Here is an 8,148-nt window from a genome sequence, read left to right on the forward strand (position 1 = left end):
ATGCAATTAAATCTCTTGGGCTGGCATTCTTTCAGATAGGGCAGCTAGGACTCCAAATAATTAATTTTCCTTGGGTCCCACAGGGAAACAGTCCACAGACTTTGAACTTGGGTTCACAAGTCTGTCTCCGCAAAACTATCAATTTGTTTTGATCCAAAAGATGCAAGTGTCTCATTACTCTGTCCTCCTTCATTATAAAATAGAAGGGTTATAATCATCTGCACAAATTCACACCAAGGTGTTACCATTCCCTCTTCAACTTCTTAAAGATGAAATGCCCAAATAAATGAAGTACTAATAACACCCTGCAAGATAATTAGCTATAAAATGTCTTTGCATTTTAATTGGGCAAAAGCTTCCTGTGTTTAGTTGCTCAGTCATGTACGACTCTTTGCGACCCTATGGACTATAACCCACCAGGTTCCTCCATCCAACGGATTTTCCAAGCAAGAATACTGGAGTGGGTTGCCATTTCCTTCTCCAGGGGATCTTCCAGGCCCAGGGATCAAACCGACATCTCTTGGGTCTCCTGCCCTGCAGGCGGATTCTTTACCTGTGAGTCACCAGCTTCCCTTAGGTTAAGTGAATGTAACTCTGAGACTTCAGTGAGTCCTGAGAGGTTTCTGGTGGAAAAGAAGGTGGGTTGACTGATGTGTCAGGAATCACTCAAATCCCACTGTATCAGAAGCTTAGCCGTCCAGCAGTGGACAGTCGTCCATCACCCACCCTCGCTGCTGCTGCCCCTGCAGTTTAGCTTGATCTTAGCCCTAGGTCTGGATTTCCGTGTTTTTGGACCATCCTTATCCATAGTCCTTCTCCCTCAGCTTTATATTTGTGGCCATTTCTGAAAATATTGTGTGCACGAGTTCAGTCATGTCCATCTTTGCAACCCCACAGACCATCGCCCGCCAGGCTTCCTTGTCCATGGGATTCTCTAGACAAGAATACTGGAGTGGGTTGCCATTTCTTCCTGTATGGGATCTTCCCCACCCAGGGATTGAACTTGAGTGTCCTGCGTTTCCTCTACTGGCAGGCAGATTCTTTACCACCAGCGCCACCTGGGAAGCTCATGTTCTGAAAACATTGGGTTGGCCAAAAAGGTCATTTGGTTTTTATATAACATCTCATGGAAAAATGTGAATGAACTTCTTGGCCAACCCAATATAATTCAAAACCTATCATCTTTAACTCCTGTTTCACATTTAAAGAAAAAATAACTTCTTTCATATATCTGTGCACTCCTCACATTGTTGTATAATTGCCTACATGTTCATTCTCTTCTACTGGGCCTGAGGGATTCTCAAAGGAATAACTGGGTCTTCCTCCAGCCTTGTCTGTCTGACTTCTCTAGGCTCACTCAGCAGCTATCCCTGGTCTTTTTTCTGCTTCTCAAGCACACCAAGCTCCTTCTCACCTCAGGGTCTTTGTAATTTCTGTCCCTTCTACCTACAGAGTTCTTGTACATCTTCATGTAGCAGACTCCTCATCAACAGCTGTCAGTCAGCTGCCACCTCTCTGAGAGACGGTTTCTTTTAAAAATAAAAATCAAAAACACAACCTACTCTTGGTGAGAGGGGAGATTTCATTTATTTAGTTTTGACTGTGCTGGGTCTTCATTTCTGTGTGTGGGTTTTCTCTGGTTTCAGTGAGGGGGGGCCACTCTTCGTTGTGGTGTGTGGGCTTCTCACCATGGTGGCTTCTCTTGTTTCGGAGCACAGGCTCTAAGTGAAAGGGCTTCAGTGGCTGTGGCACACGGGCTTAGTTGCTCTGTGGCATGTCGGATCGTGTCAGACCAGGGACTGAACCTGTGTGCACTGGCAGGCATATTCTTTGTCTACGGTGCCACCAGCGAAGTCTCAGAAAGACTCTTTCTGATATCTCATGTAAAGAAGCCTCCAACCTCCAGTCACTCCATCACATTTGGCTGTGGGATCTTAGTTCCCTGACCAGGTGTTGAACTCAGGCCCTTGGCAGTAAAAGAGGGGAGTCCTCACCACTGGACCACCAGGGAATTCCTTGTTTTGTTTTCTTCACAGCAATATCTGATGTTATCAGGTTGATTTTAATCCTTTAAAACTAACAAACAAAAAGTCAGTTTTAACTCCCTGAGAAAAAGATCTTGTCTTGTTCACTGCTGTATTCTTAGCACCTTGAAAGGTAGCTAGCATCTAGAAACCAGTCACTAAGTACTGATGTAATACATGGATGACACGTTCAGTTCAGTTCAGTCGCGCAGTCATGTCCGATTCTTTGCAACCCCATGAATCGCAACATGCCAGGCCTCCCTGTCCATCACCAACTCCCGGAGTTCACTCACACTCACGTCCATTGAGTCAGAGATGCCATCCAGCCATCTCATCCTCTGTCGTCCCCTTCTCCTCCTGCCCCCAATCCCTCCCAGCATCAGAGTCTTTTCCAATGAGTCAGCTCTTCCCATGAGGTGGCCGAAGTACTGGAGTTTCAGCTTTAGCATCATTCCTTCCAAAGAAATCTCAAGGCTGATCTCTTTCAGAATGGACTGGTTGGATCTCCTTGCAGTCCAAGGGACTCTCAAGAGTCTTCTCCAGCACCACAGTTCAAAAGCATCCATTCTTCGGTGCTCAGCCTTCTTCACAGTCCAACTCTCACATCCATACATGATCACTGGAAAAACCATAGCCTTGACTAGATGGACCTTTGTTGGCAAAGTAATGTCTCTGCTTTTGAATATGCTATCTAGGTTGGTCATAACCTTCCTTCCAAGGAGTAAGCGTCTTTTAATTTCATGGCTGCAGTCACCATCTGCAGTGATTTTGGAGCCCCCCAAAATAAAGTCTGACACTGTGTCCACTGTTTCCCCATCTATTTCCCGTGAAGTGATGGGACCAGGTGCCATGATCTTCATTTTCTGAATGTTGAGCTTTAAGCCATTTTTTCACTCTCCTTTTTCACTTTTATCAAGAGGCTTTTTAGGACAACGAGTAGTACTCAATAAATGTTACTTGAATTAATAATGAATGGATGTGTTTGGTTTCCCCTTCTGATCACTCACATCCATACCTTTCATGTGGCAAAATCACTCTCTCCTTTATAGTGGAATGACCTCAATTCTCTGGGTATTCTTGGAGCTCAAATAGGCAGGAACCTTGTGGAATTTATCTGTGTATCTTCCTTAGCATTAGAAACTCACATTGCAGTTTTCAGCAAGCATCTGAGTCACTCCTTTCATTTTCTTTCTTTCTTTTTTTAGAAAGTCTTAAAAAAAAGTTTGTTTTCATTTTTTGCAGCTCTGGTCTTGGTTGTGGTGTATGGGCTCTAGAGCGCATGGTTCAGCCATGCAGGCTCTCTAGTTGTGGCATGCAGAATCAGAATTCTTAACCACTGGACCACTAGGGAAGTCCCACTCCTTCTATTTTCAGATATCTAACAGAGCCCAAGAAATGCCATTTGGGTTCTTACCAATGACTCAGACTAACCTGGCATTCTGTCTTTATGGGTAAGCATGCATGTTCATGATGCTTAGGGAAGAAAAGCACGATCTGCGTGGCCAAACCCTTCTACTCACGCTTCTGAGTCTCAGAACCGCATGTGCTGAAAAGGTTGGGACAGCAGTTTCCTCATGGGTAAAATAATCAACAATATCAACTGACTTGTTTCCAATAACCTTGTATTGACCTTTGAACCTCAATAGCACATCAGGATATCTTTAAAGAGCACCCTCATCAATGCCCTGCGCTCAGTTGTGACTTATCAAATCCATGTACAACCAGAGCTTGAGGTATTTTCCCACTGATGTGTGTTTTTTAACTTATACATAGGCCAAAATTCATCTGTCATTTTTACTTTGCATAGTTTATTCCTGTCATTTTGGCATATCATTCCCTGTAAAAATTTAGTATCATTTTCATATTAAGAGATTTTACTGTGCACTCTCTTTTCCAAAACATAACAAACCATTAAATTAGATTGGTCTAGGATTGATTCCTTGGGAAATTCCACAGTTTACATTTTTCTACTTAATACTATTTCCATTACCTTGATACTAATTAAAGTAACTCAATTAAAAAACAACTATTGCTGTGAAAAAATTTCAAAGATTTTTCCAATAAAATACACTCGATATCTTCTTTTCCCACATGTTTATTTTTTTTCCCTGAAAGAATTTTACAGATTAGTTAGGCATGATTTCTTCTAACAGAAATTGAGTTAGCTTTTCTCTAATTGACAAATACTCAGTAATCCTATTTTTCATTCACATTTCCAGTAATGTGTAGATATCTTCCTTTTATAGTCTTGATTCTCTCTCACTAAATACTTTAGACTGGGTAAATAAAGATTACATCTAGAATCTCAATTTCCAGCTTTTATTTGTTAACATAGGAAGTAGATAGAAGAGAACACTACAAAAACAAACAAAAAACCACCGAATCTACCTTACTATTTTTAAATTATTTTATTATGTGATTAAAAATTACTGTCCATGTGCCACATCCAGCCACTGGTAAACGTGTGAGAAAATTAGTAAAAAATGATCTGACCAAAATCATCGTATTTTCAGCACCCATTTAAATATTTCAATGTCTTTCTTTTCTCTTCTCTTTAGCTTTGCCTCCTAATTAGTTCTATCACCCTCTCATCCAGGTATTGTTACAGCTCTTTCCTCAGGATTTATTTATTTTTTTCCTTTTATCTCTAACTCTTTTACTCTGTATTTAGTTTCATTGCTAATAGCCAGTAGTTGGTCTACTAATGAATTTTAACTTGGAATACTCATTCAGCCTCTATTTTATTGTTATTGATGTTACTCTTACAAGTTTTAAATGAACTTTAATGCATGATTCCTTTTTGAAGAACTTGAAATGCTAGTAACTCTTAAAGAAGTTTAAACCCATCTATTATTCTCTAGCATACTTTTCTAAACAATCTGAGCAAGTAAAACATTTAACCTTTTTTCTTCATTCTGCTCTCTTTGATAGAAACTCAGTACTCTTGATTTGTTAATAAGACAAATAAATCCTCCTTTGAAAGACATGACTGGTGCTGTACTTGTGCTTAGAGTCATAGCTAGAAATTCTAAACTCCCAGGTAACAATTTTTCAGAATGCTTCTTTAACCGACATTAATTGCAAAATAAACAGATACACAAAGCTAAACCTTCAGGAATCTGTGCTAGATGTTCAAAGCTTTCTAATGTTTTGAAAAGCCATCAAATACAACCCTTGAATGGATTTGGCTTATTGTTTGCATGTTTTCTTTAACAGCTTTATTGAGATATAATTTATACATCATACAATTCACCCTTTAAAGTGTGAAGTTTAGTGGTTTTTAGTACATTCACAGATGCAGCCACAGTCAATTTTAGAACATTTTCATCACCTCAAGAAGAACCCTCTGTTTTTTGGCTATAATCCCCCCAGTTCTCTATCCTCACTCCACTTCTGCCTCACGCCCACCTCATGCCCTTAAGCAACCACTACTTGACTTTTTGTCTATAGATTTGTCTGTTCTGGACTTCAGGTAAGTGAAGTCACATGGTATATGGTCTTTTGTGACTGATTTCATTCATTGAGCATAATGTTTTTAAGGTCCAGCTATGTTATAGAAAAGTGCCAGGATTTTCTTCCTATTTATTGCTAAAAATTATTTCACTGCATGGATATACCACATTTTATCTATCCCTAGCCCTTCCCATTCTATTGTTTTCCTCTGTTTCTTTGCACTCTTCATGTAAGAAGTCTTTCTTATCTTTCCTTGCTATTCTCTGGAACTCTGCATTCAGCTGGGTTTCTCAGATAACCACTTTGCCTTCTTGCTTTTGTTTTTCTTTGGGATGGTTTTGGTTGCTGCCTCCTATACAATGTTACAAACCTCTGTCCATAGTTCTTCAGGTACTCTATCTACCAGATCTGATCCCTTGAATCTATTTGTCACCTCCGCTGTATAATCATAAGGGTTTAGATTTAGGTCATTTCCCTACTTTCTTCAATTAAGCCTGAATTTTGCAATAAGGGGCTCATGATTCAAGCCACAGGCAGTTCCGGGTCTTGCTTTTGGTGACTGTATAGAGCTTCCCCATCTTCAGCTACAAAGAATATAATCAATCTGATTTCGGTCTTGACCATCTGGTGGTGTCTGTATGTAGAGTCTTCTCTTGTGTTGTTGGAAGAGGGTGTTTCCTATGACCAGTGTATTCTCTTGGCAAAACTCCATTAGCCTTTGCTCTGCTTCATTTTGTACTCCAAGTCCAAACTTGCCTGTTACTCCAGGTATCTCTTGACTTTCTATTTTTCCATTCCAATCCCCTCTGATGAAAAGGACTTCTTTTCTTGATTTTAGTTCTAGAAGGACTTGTAGGTCTTCATAGAATTGCTCAACTTCAGCTTCTTCGGCATTAGTGGTTGGGGCATAGACTTGGATTACTGTGATGTTGAATGGTTTACCTTGGAGATGAAACAAGATCATTCTGTCGTTTTTGAGATTGCACCCAAGTACAGATTCCTAAAATGTCAATGATCTCTTTTGCCATCTCCTGCTTGACCATGTCCAATTTACCTTGATTCATGGAACTAATATTCTAGGTTTCAGGGAACATTCATGCAAAGATGGGCACAATAATGGACAGAAATAAAAGGATCTAACAGAAGCAGAAGAGATTAAGAAGAGGTAACAAGAATACACACAGGAACTGTACCAAAAAGGTCTTACTGACCCAGATAACCACAATGGTGTGGTCACTCATCTAGATCAAGACATCCTGGAGTGTGAAGTCAAGTAGGCCTTAGGAAGCATTACTATGATCAAAGCTTGTGGAGATGATGGAATTCCAGCTGAGCTATTTCATATCCTAAAAGATCATGCTGTTAAAGTGCTGCACTCAGTATTTCAGCAAATTTGGAAAGCTCAGCAGTGGCCACAGGACTGGAAAAGGTCAGTTTTCTTTCTGATCTCAAAGAAAGGCAATGCCAAAGAATTTCAAACTTCTGTACAATTACACTCATTTCACATGCTAGCAAGATAATGCTCAAAATCCTTCAAGTGAGGCTTCAACAGTACATGAACTGAGAACTTCCAGATGTTTAGCTGGATTTAGAAAAGGCGGAGGAACTAGAGATCAAATTACCAACCAACATTTGTTGGATAATAGATAAGGCAAGGCATTTCCAGAAAACATCTACTTCTATTTCATTGTCTACACTAAAGCCTTTGACTGTGTGGATCACAACAAACTGTGGAAAATTCTTAAAGAGATGGGAAGACCTGACCACCTGACCTGCCTCCTAAGAAACCTGTCTGCAGGTCAAGAAGCAACAGTTAGAACCAGACCCAGAACAACAGACTGGTTCAAAATAGGGAAAGGAGTACGTCAAGGCTGTATATTGTCACCTTGATTACTTAACTTATATACAGAGTACATCATGTGAAATGCTGGACTGAATGAAGCACAAACTGGAATCAAGATTGCCAGAAGAAAAATCAGATATGCGGATGATCCTACTCTAGCCCCTTCCTGGGTGGTTCTAGTGGTAAAGAACCTGCCTGCCAATGCAAGAGACGTAACAGATGCGGATTCAACACCTGGGTTGAGAAGATCCTCTGGAGAAGGGCATGGCAACCCACTCCAGTATTCTTGCCTTTGTTAATCTCATGGACAGAGAAGCCAAGAGGGCTACAGTCTACAGCATCACAAAGAATCGGAAAAGACTAAAGCAACTTAGCACAATGGCAGAAAATGAAGAGGAACTAAAGAGCCTCTTGATGAGGGTGAACAGGAGAGTGAAAAGGCTAGCTTAAAACTCAACACTAAGATCATGGCATCTGGTCCCATCACTTCATGGCAAATAAATGGGGAAAAAATGGAAACAGTGACAGCCTTTATTTTCTTGGGCTCCAAAATCACTGCAAACAGTGACTGCAGCCATGAAATCAAAAGACACTTGCTCCTTGGAAGAAAAGCTATGACAAACCTAGATAGCAAATTAAAGAGCAGAGATACCACTTTGTTGACAAAGGTCCATCTAGTCAAAGCTGTGTGCTTTTCCAGTAGTCACATATGGATGTGATGTGAGAGTTAGACCATAAAGAAGGCTGAGTGCCAAAGAATTGATGCTTTTGAATTAAGAGCTGATACTTGGAAAAGTCCCTGATGCTGCGACAGATTGAGGGCAAGAG

Source organism: Bos taurus, chromosome 14 (genome assembly GCF_002263795.3).
Source record: "Bos taurus isolate L1 Dominette 01449 registration number 42190680 breed Hereford chromosome 14, ARS-UCD2.0, whole genome shotgun sequence".
NCBI classification, from domain to species: domain Eukaryota; kingdom Metazoa; phylum Chordata; class Mammalia; order Artiodactyla; family Bovidae; genus Bos; species Bos taurus.